Raw genomic sequence first — 8,586 nt, 5'->3', positions numbered from 1 at the left:
TGGATTTAAAAGAGGCCTTTACTTGTTTTCCCTTTTGACATGCGTCGCAAAGGACGTCTTTTTCAAAACGTAGCTTTGGTAAGCCAATTACTAACTCTTTAGAGACCAACTTGTTAAGATGGTCCATGTTAGCATGAGCTACTTTACGATGCCATAACCAAGTTTCATCATTTTTACTAACAAGGCATTTCACATCATTTGAGGAAACTTCATTTAGATTAATCATGTATACATTGTCAACACGGTGCCCAATTAGCACAATTTCATTAGTGTCTTGCCTTTTTATCAAACAACATTTTGAATCAAAGGTGACTAAGTTTCCTTTATCACAAAGTTGGCTAACACTAATGAGATTATGTTTGAGACCTTTGACAAGTATAACATTATCTATGGAGGTAGAAGGATTTTTACCAACTTTTCCAACGCCGATTACTTTGCCGGTGTTGTTGTCTCCATAGATCACGTTTCCTCCGTTTGTAGGCTCTATTGCGGTGAACTTTGATTCATCGCCGGTCATGTGTTTGGAGCATCCACTATCAACATACCAATTTGTATCCTTAGCTCCAACACGTACCTACAAAATAATTAAAATTGGGATTTAGGTACCCAAGTGAATTTGGGTCCTTGATGGTTAGTATGAGCATAATGCCCATAAGGTGCCCATCTCGTATCTTGACTACGAAAGTTTATATGTTTAATTCTAGTAAAGCATACGGGTGCTATATGACCTACTTTATTACAATAATGACATATGACATTTGGATTATGCATCCTATGCATGTTTCTAAATGGTTGCCTAGGTTGTTTCCTAAATGCAACATCTTTTGATCTATATGCATTGTGATTATAATTTCTAAATGAAGCATGTTGAGGAGGATGTTTAAAGGCTTCATTCCTTTTAGGCATGCTTGCCTTTTGGGCTTGCGGTTGCCTAATAGGAGTTTTAGCATTTTTAAATTTTCCTTTTTCAAAACCCAAACCTTCCTTATTATGAACATGCTTTTGGTTTTTCAACATTTTATCTAAGTTCTTTGAAGATTCATTGAACTTAGCTAAAGTGTTCTTAAGATTTGTAATTTCATTTTCATGCATTTTACAAGATTTGTATGGATCACTACTTGTGCTACACTTATCTTTTCCAAGATTGATATTCTCGTTTTTCAACATCTCATTTTGTTTTAACAATTCCATATTCTTTTTCTTTAGGAGAGAATAATCTTGGGTAAGTTTTGTGTACACCTCAAGTAAGGCATCATATTCATCTTGTAAATTAAGAGAAGTGGAGTTGTCATCACTAACCTTTTCTTCGCTTGCCATTAAGCAAAGATTTGCAACCTCGTCGTCATCGGAGTCGGATTCATCCTCGTTCTCCCATGATATGTATGCTTTCTCCTTCTTCTTAAATTTCTTGTTTTTGTCCTCCTTTTGAAGTTTTGGACAATTGGGTTTGATGTGTCCAACTTCTCCACACTCATAGCATTTTGGTACCTTTGTTTTGCTCTTGAAGTTTTTCTTCATTGCAAACTTATTGAATCTTTTTAATAAGAGTGAAAATTCTTCATCTCCTTCTTCTTCATTATCATCACTCTCTTCTTGCAGTGATGTTGTTTTAAGGGCGAGACTTTTCTTCTTGCTTTCTTCACCTTTTTGTCTATTTAGCATAGTCATTTCATAGGTGAGTAGATTACCTCGTAGTTGATCAAATGTAAGTTGATCATAGAGCCTTCCTTCCACAATGGCGTTCACTTTGGAGTTCCATTTTGGTGTAAGGCTTGTAAGCACCTTGTGGTGGACGAAATTGTGATCACTATTCTTTGATTTGCATTCATTGTAAAATTATGGAATTTAGAAATTGGCACGAGTGGACACAACTCCGTTCAACTAACCAGCAAGTGTACTGGGTCGTCCAAGTAATAAACCTTACGCGAGTAAGGGTCGATCCCACAGAGATTGTTGGTATGAAGCAAGCTATGGTCACCTTGTAGATCTCAGTTAGTGATTGGAATCATAGAGTCAAATGGAATTAAATTGGATAAATAAAATAAATAAAAGGGATAAGAATACTTATGCAGATTCATTGGTGAGAATTCCAGACAAGCGAATGGAGATACTGTATGGCTCAAGAACGCCTGCTTTCCCACTGCTTTAACTCAATCCTTCTTACTCTTTTCCATGGCAAGCTGTGTATAGGGGTTCACCATCAGCGGTGGCTACTTTCAATCCCCTCGGGAAAATGATCCTCTGCGGCTGTCACTCGCATGGCTAATCGTCTGGAGGCATCACCCATGGTTGATGGCTACATCCCATCCTCGCAGTGAAAACTACGCTCACGCGCTCTGTCACAGCACGGCTAATCATTGGTTGGTTCCCGCTCCTACTGGAATAGAATCCCTTGATTCTTTTGCGTCTGTCACTAACGCCCAGCACTTGCGAGTTTGAAGCACGTCACAGTCATTCATTACCGGAATCCTACTCGGAATACCACAGACAAGGTTAGACTTTCCGGATTCCCAGGATCCTACTCGGAATACCACAGACAAGGTGAGACTTTCCGGATCCTCATAAATGCCGCCATCTATCTAGCTTATACCACGAAGATTCTGTTGGGGAATCTAAGAGATACACATTCAAGCTCTGTTGCATGTAGAACGGAAGTGGTTGTCAATCACGTGCGTTCATGAGTGAGAATGATAATGAGGGTTACTTATCATCACATTCATCATGTTCTTGGGTACGAATGAATATCTTGGAATAAGAATAAGAGAGATTTGAATAAAAGAAAATAGAATTGCATTAATACTTGAGGTACAGCAGAGCTCCACACCCTTAATCTATGGTGTGCAGAAACTCCACCGTTGAAAATACATAAGTAAAGGGTTCAGGCATGGCCGAATGGCCAGCCCCCATGTGGTCACAAGACCGAATGATCAAAGACATCTAATACAATAGATAAATGTTCTATTTATAATAAACTAGCTCCTAGGGTTTACATGAGTAAGTAATTGATGCATAAATCCACTTCCGGGGCCCACTTGGTGTATGTTTGGGTTGAGCTTGATTAATCCACGAGATGAGGCTTCTCTTGGAGTTGAACTCCGAGTTATGACGTGTTTTGGGCGTTCAACTCCGGATCATGACGTTTTTCTGGCGTTTAACTCCAGACAGCAGCTTGTACTTGGCGTTCAACGCCAAGTTACGTCGTCATTCTTCGAATAAAGTATGGACTATTATATATTGCTGGAAAGCTCTGGATGTCTACTTTCCAACGCCGTTGAGAGCGCGCCAATTGGAGTTCTGTAGCTCCAGAAAATCCATTTCGAGTGCAGGGAGGTCAGATTCCAACAGCATCAGCAGTCCTTTTGTCAGCCTTCTTCAGAGTTTTGCTCAAGTCCCTCAATTTCAGCCAGAATTTACCTGAAATCACAGAAAAACACACAAACTCATAGTAAAGTCCAGAAATATGAATTTAACATAAAAACTAGTGAAAACATCCCTAAAAGTAGCTTAAACTTACTAAAAACTACCTAAAAACAATGCCAAAAAGCGTATAAATTATCCGCTCATCACAACACCAAACTTAAAGTGTTGCTTGTCCCCAAGCAACTGAAAATCAAATAGGATAAAAGAAGAGAATATACTATAAATTCCAGAAAATCAATGAATGTTAATTATAATTAGATGAGCGGGACTTGTAGCTTTTTGCTTCTGAACAGTTTTGGCATCTCACTTTTTCCTTTGAAGTTCAGAGTGATTGGCATCTCTGGGAACTTAGAATTTTGGATAGTGTTATTGACTTTCCTAGTTAAGCATGTTGATTCTTGAACACAGCTACTTATGAGTCTTGGCCGTGGCCCTAAGCACTTTGTTTTCCAGTATTACCACCGGATACATAAATGCCACAGACACATGACTGGGTGAACCTTTTCAGATTGTGACTCAGCTTTGCTAGAGTTCCCAGTTAGTGGTGTCCAGAGCTCTTAAGCACACTCTTTTTTGCTTTGGATCACGACTTTAACCACTCAGTCTCAAGCTTTTCACTTGGACCTTCATGACACAAGCACATGGTTAGGGACAACTTGATTTAGCCGCTTAGGCCTGGATTTAATTTCCTTGGGCCCTCCTATCCATTGATGCTCAAAGCCTTGGATCCTTTTTACCCTTGCCTTTTGGTTTTAAGGGCTATTGGCTTTTTCTACTGCTCCTTCTTTTTCTTTCTCAATTTTTCACCATTTTTTTTCACAAGCTTTTTCTTTTTCACTGCTTTTTCTTGCTTAAAGAATCAATTTCATGATTTTTTTCAGATCATCAATAACATTTCTCTTTGTTCATCATTCTTTCAAGAACCAACAATTTTAACACTCATAAACAACAAGATCAAAAATATGCACTGTTCCAGCATTCATTCAGAAAACAAAAAGTATTGCCACCACATCAATATAATTAAATTAAATTCAAGGATAAATTCGAAATTCATGTACTTCTTGTTCTTTTGAATTAAAACATTTTTCATTTAAGAGAGGTGAAGGATTAATGGATTTTATTCATAGCTTTAAGGCATGGTTACATACTAATGATCATGAAATAAAGACACAAACATAGATAAACACAACATTAAAAACCAAAAATAGAAAGAAATAAAGAACAAGGAATGAATCCACCTGAGTGAGGGTGACGCCTTCTTGAAGGTCCAATGGTGCTTTTTGAGCTCCTCTATGTCTCTTCCTTGCTTCTGTTGAATGATTCCTAGTAATTTTGGTGTTTCTACCCTTAGTTGCTTCCAATATTTGTGTGGAGGATAACTTATTCCCTGAGGTATCTCAGGGATCTCTTGATTTGCAGCCACATGTTCTACCACTGAGCTATGACGGCTTATAGTCTTTCCATCTCCCAAGACTCAGAGGTGGAAGCTTTTGTCTTCCCTTTGAGGTTTCTCTGGCCTTAGGTGCCATTAATGGTAATGGAAAAGCAAAAAAGCTATGCTTTTACCACACCAAACTTAAAATATTGCTCGCCCTCGAGCAAGAGAAGAAAGAAGAGAGGAAGAAGAAGAAGAAGAAAATGGAGGTGAGTGAGGGGAGATGGATTCGGCTATATGGGTGGGATTGGGTGGGAAAGAGAAGTTGAATTGTAAAGGTAGGTGGGGTGTATGGGGAAGAGTGGGTTGATGTGAATGGTGAATGGGGTAATTGGGAAGAGGAATTGAGGTGATTGGTGAAGGTTTTTGGAAAGTGTGATATGGGAAAGAATGAAATGAGATTTGGATTAGGAGAGTGTGATTAGGATTAAAAGAAAAGGTGGGAATATGGTAGGTGGGGATCCTGTGGGGTCCACAGATCCTGAGGTGGGGATCCTGTGGGGTCCACAGATCCAGAGGTGAAAAGAAATACCATTCCTTCACCATATAGGCATGTAAATTGCCTTCGTGCATCATTCTGGCGTTCAAACGCCCATTGGTGCACGTTCTGGGCGTTCAACGCCCATGTAATGCATGTTTCTGGCGTTGAACGCCAGTTTCATGCTTGTTACTGGCGTTCAGCGCCAGTTTGTCCTCTGTGTGCACATTCCTGGCGTTAAACGCCAGGTTGTTGCTTGTTTCTGGCGTTCAGCGCCAGAATGGTGCTCTGTTCTGGCGTTGAACGCCAGCCAGATGCATCTTACTGGCGTTGAACGCCAGTCTGCGCTACCTCCAGGGTGAACAATTTTTTTCTTCTGTTTTTGACTCTGTTTTTAATTTTTTTGATTTTTTCGTGACTCCTCATGATCATGTACCTAATTAAACACAAAAATAACAAAGAAACAAAATAAAATAAAATTAGATAAATAAAATTGGGTTGCCTCCCAACAAGCGCTTCTTTAATGTCAATAGCTTGACAGTGGCTCTCATGGAGCCACAAGGTGATCAGGTCAATTTTAGTGTGTAGTCCCCACACCAAACTTAGAGTTTGGATATGGAGTTTGAACACCAAACTTAGAGTTTGGTTGTGGCCTCACAACACCAAACTTAAAGTTTGACTGTGTGGGCTCTCCTTGACTCTGAACTGAGAGAAGCTCTTTATGCTTACTCTCTTTTGTCACAGAGGGATGGCCATGTGCCTTAAACACAAGGTAGTCCCCATTCAATTGAAGGACTAACTCACCTCTGTTGACATCTATCACAGCTCCTGCTGTGGCTAGGAAAGGTCTTTCTAGGATGATGCATTCATCATCTTCCTTCCTAGTGTCTAGGATTATGAAATCAGCAGGGATGTAAAGGCCTTCAACCTTTACTAGCACGTCCTCTACTGTTCCATAAGCTTGTCTTATGGACTTGTCTGCCAATTGTAATGAGAACAAGGCAGGTTGTACCTCAATGATCCCTAGCTTCTCCATTACAGAGAGTGGCATCAGATTTATCCCTGATCCCAGATCACATAGAGCTTTCTCAAAGCTCATGGTGCCTATGGTGCAAGGTATTAAGAACTTGCCAGGATCTTGTCTCTTTTGAGGTAGAGTTTTCTGAATCCAAGTATCTAGTTCACTAATGAGCAAGGGAGGTTCACTTTCCCAAGTCTCATTACCAAACAACTTGGCATTCAGCTTCATGATAGCTCCTAAATATTGAGCAACTTGCTCTCCAGTCACATCTTCATCCTCTTCAGAGGAAGAATAGTCTTCAGAGCTCATGAATGGCAGAAGGAGATTTAATGGAATCTCTATGGTCTCTATATGACCCTCAGATTCCTCAGGATCCTTATGAGGAAACTCCTTCTTGCTTGATGGACGTCCCAGGAGGTCTTCCTCACTAAGATTTTCGTCCTCCTCCTCCCTTGTGCATTCGGCCACTTTGATCAAATCAATGGCCTTGCACTCTCCTTTTGGATTCTCTTCTGTATTGCTTGGGAGAATACTGGGAGGAGTTTCAATGACTTTCTTACTTAGCTGGCCCACTTGTGCTTCCAAATTTCTGATGGAGGATCTTGTTTCATTCATGAAACTGAAAGTGGCCTTTGACAGATCAGAGACAATATTGGCTAAATTAGAAGTATTTTGTTCTGAATTCTCTGTCTGTTGCTGAGAAGATGATGGATATGGCTTACTATTGCTCAGCCTATTGCGTCCACCATTGTTAAAGCCTTGTTGAGGCTTTTGTTGATCCTTCCAGGAGAAATTTGGGTGATTCCTCCATGATGGGTTATAGGTGTTTCCATAAGGTTCACCCATGTAATTAACCTCTGCCATGGCAGGGTTCTCAGGATCATAAGCTTCTTCAGAAGCTACCTCTCTAGTACTATTGGATGCATGTTGCAATCCATTCAGATTTTGAGAGATTATGTTGACCTGTTGAGTCAACATTTTGTTCTGAGCCAATATGGCATTCAGAGCATCAATTTCAAGAACTCCTTTCTTCTGAGGTATCCCACTATTCACGGAATTCCTCTCAGAGGTATACATGAACTGGTTGTTTGCAACCATGTCAATGAGTTCTTGGGCCTCTTCAGGCGTTTTCTTCAGGTGAATAGATCCACCTGCAGAATGGTCCAATGACATTTTCGAAAATTCAGAGAGACCATAATAGAATATATCTAATAAGGTCCATTCTGAAAACATGTCAGATGGACATCTTTTGGTTAGCTGCTTGTATCTTTCCCAAGCTTCATAGAGGGATTCACCATCTTTTTGTTTGAAGGTTTGAACATCCACTCTCAGCTTGCTCAGCTTTTGAGGAGGAAAGAATTTATCCAAGAAGGCAGTGACCAGCTTATCCCAGGAGTCCAGGCTATCCTTAGGTTGTGAATCCAACCATATTCTAGCTCTGTCTCTTACAGCAAAAGGGAAAAGCATGAGTCTGTAGACTTCAGGATCAACTCCATTCGTCTTTACAGTCTCACAGATCTGCAAGAACTCAGTTAAAAACTGATAAGGATCTTCAGATGGAAGTCCATAAAACTTGCAGTTTTGTTGCATTAATGCAACTAGTTGAGGCTTAAGCTCAAAGTTATTGGCTCCAATGGCAGGAATGGAGATGCTTCTTCCATCAAACTTGGACGTTGGTTTTGTGAAGTCACCAAGCATTCTCCTTACATTATTATCATTATTATTTTCGGCTGCCATCTCCTTCTCTTGTTCGAAAATTTCTGAAAGGTTATTTCTGGATTGTTGTAATTTAGCTTCTCTTAATTTTCTCTTCAGAGTCCTTTCAGGTTCTGGATCAACTTCAACAAGAGTGCCTTTTTCCCTGTTCCTGTTCATATGAAAGAGAAGAAAACAAGAAAAGAAAGAGGAATCCTCTATGTCACAGTATAGAGATTCCCTTATGTTAGTAGAAGAAGAAAGGGGTATAAGAAAGAAGAAGGAAGGATTCGGATTTTTGGATGAAGAGAGGTGGAGAGAAGTGTTAGTAATTAAATAATTAAATAGAATAAGAGAAGAGAAGAGAAATTTTCGAAAATAATTTTAAAAAAGGGGTTAGTAATTTTCGGAAATTAGAGATAAATGTAATTGAAATTAAGATTTGAAACAATTAATTAATTAAAAAGAATTTTTGAAAAGAGAGGGATATTTTTCGAAAATAAAAGAGGGAAAAATAGTTAGGTGGTTTTGAAAAAG

The sequence above is a fragment of the Arachis hypogaea genome, chromosome 1 (genome assembly GCF_003086295.3).
Source record: "Arachis hypogaea cultivar Tifrunner chromosome 1, arahy.Tifrunner.gnm2.J5K5, whole genome shotgun sequence".
Lineage (NCBI taxonomy): Eukaryota > Viridiplantae > Streptophyta > Magnoliopsida > Fabales > Fabaceae > Arachis > Arachis hypogaea.
Note: the sequence above shows the minus strand (reverse complement) of the source record.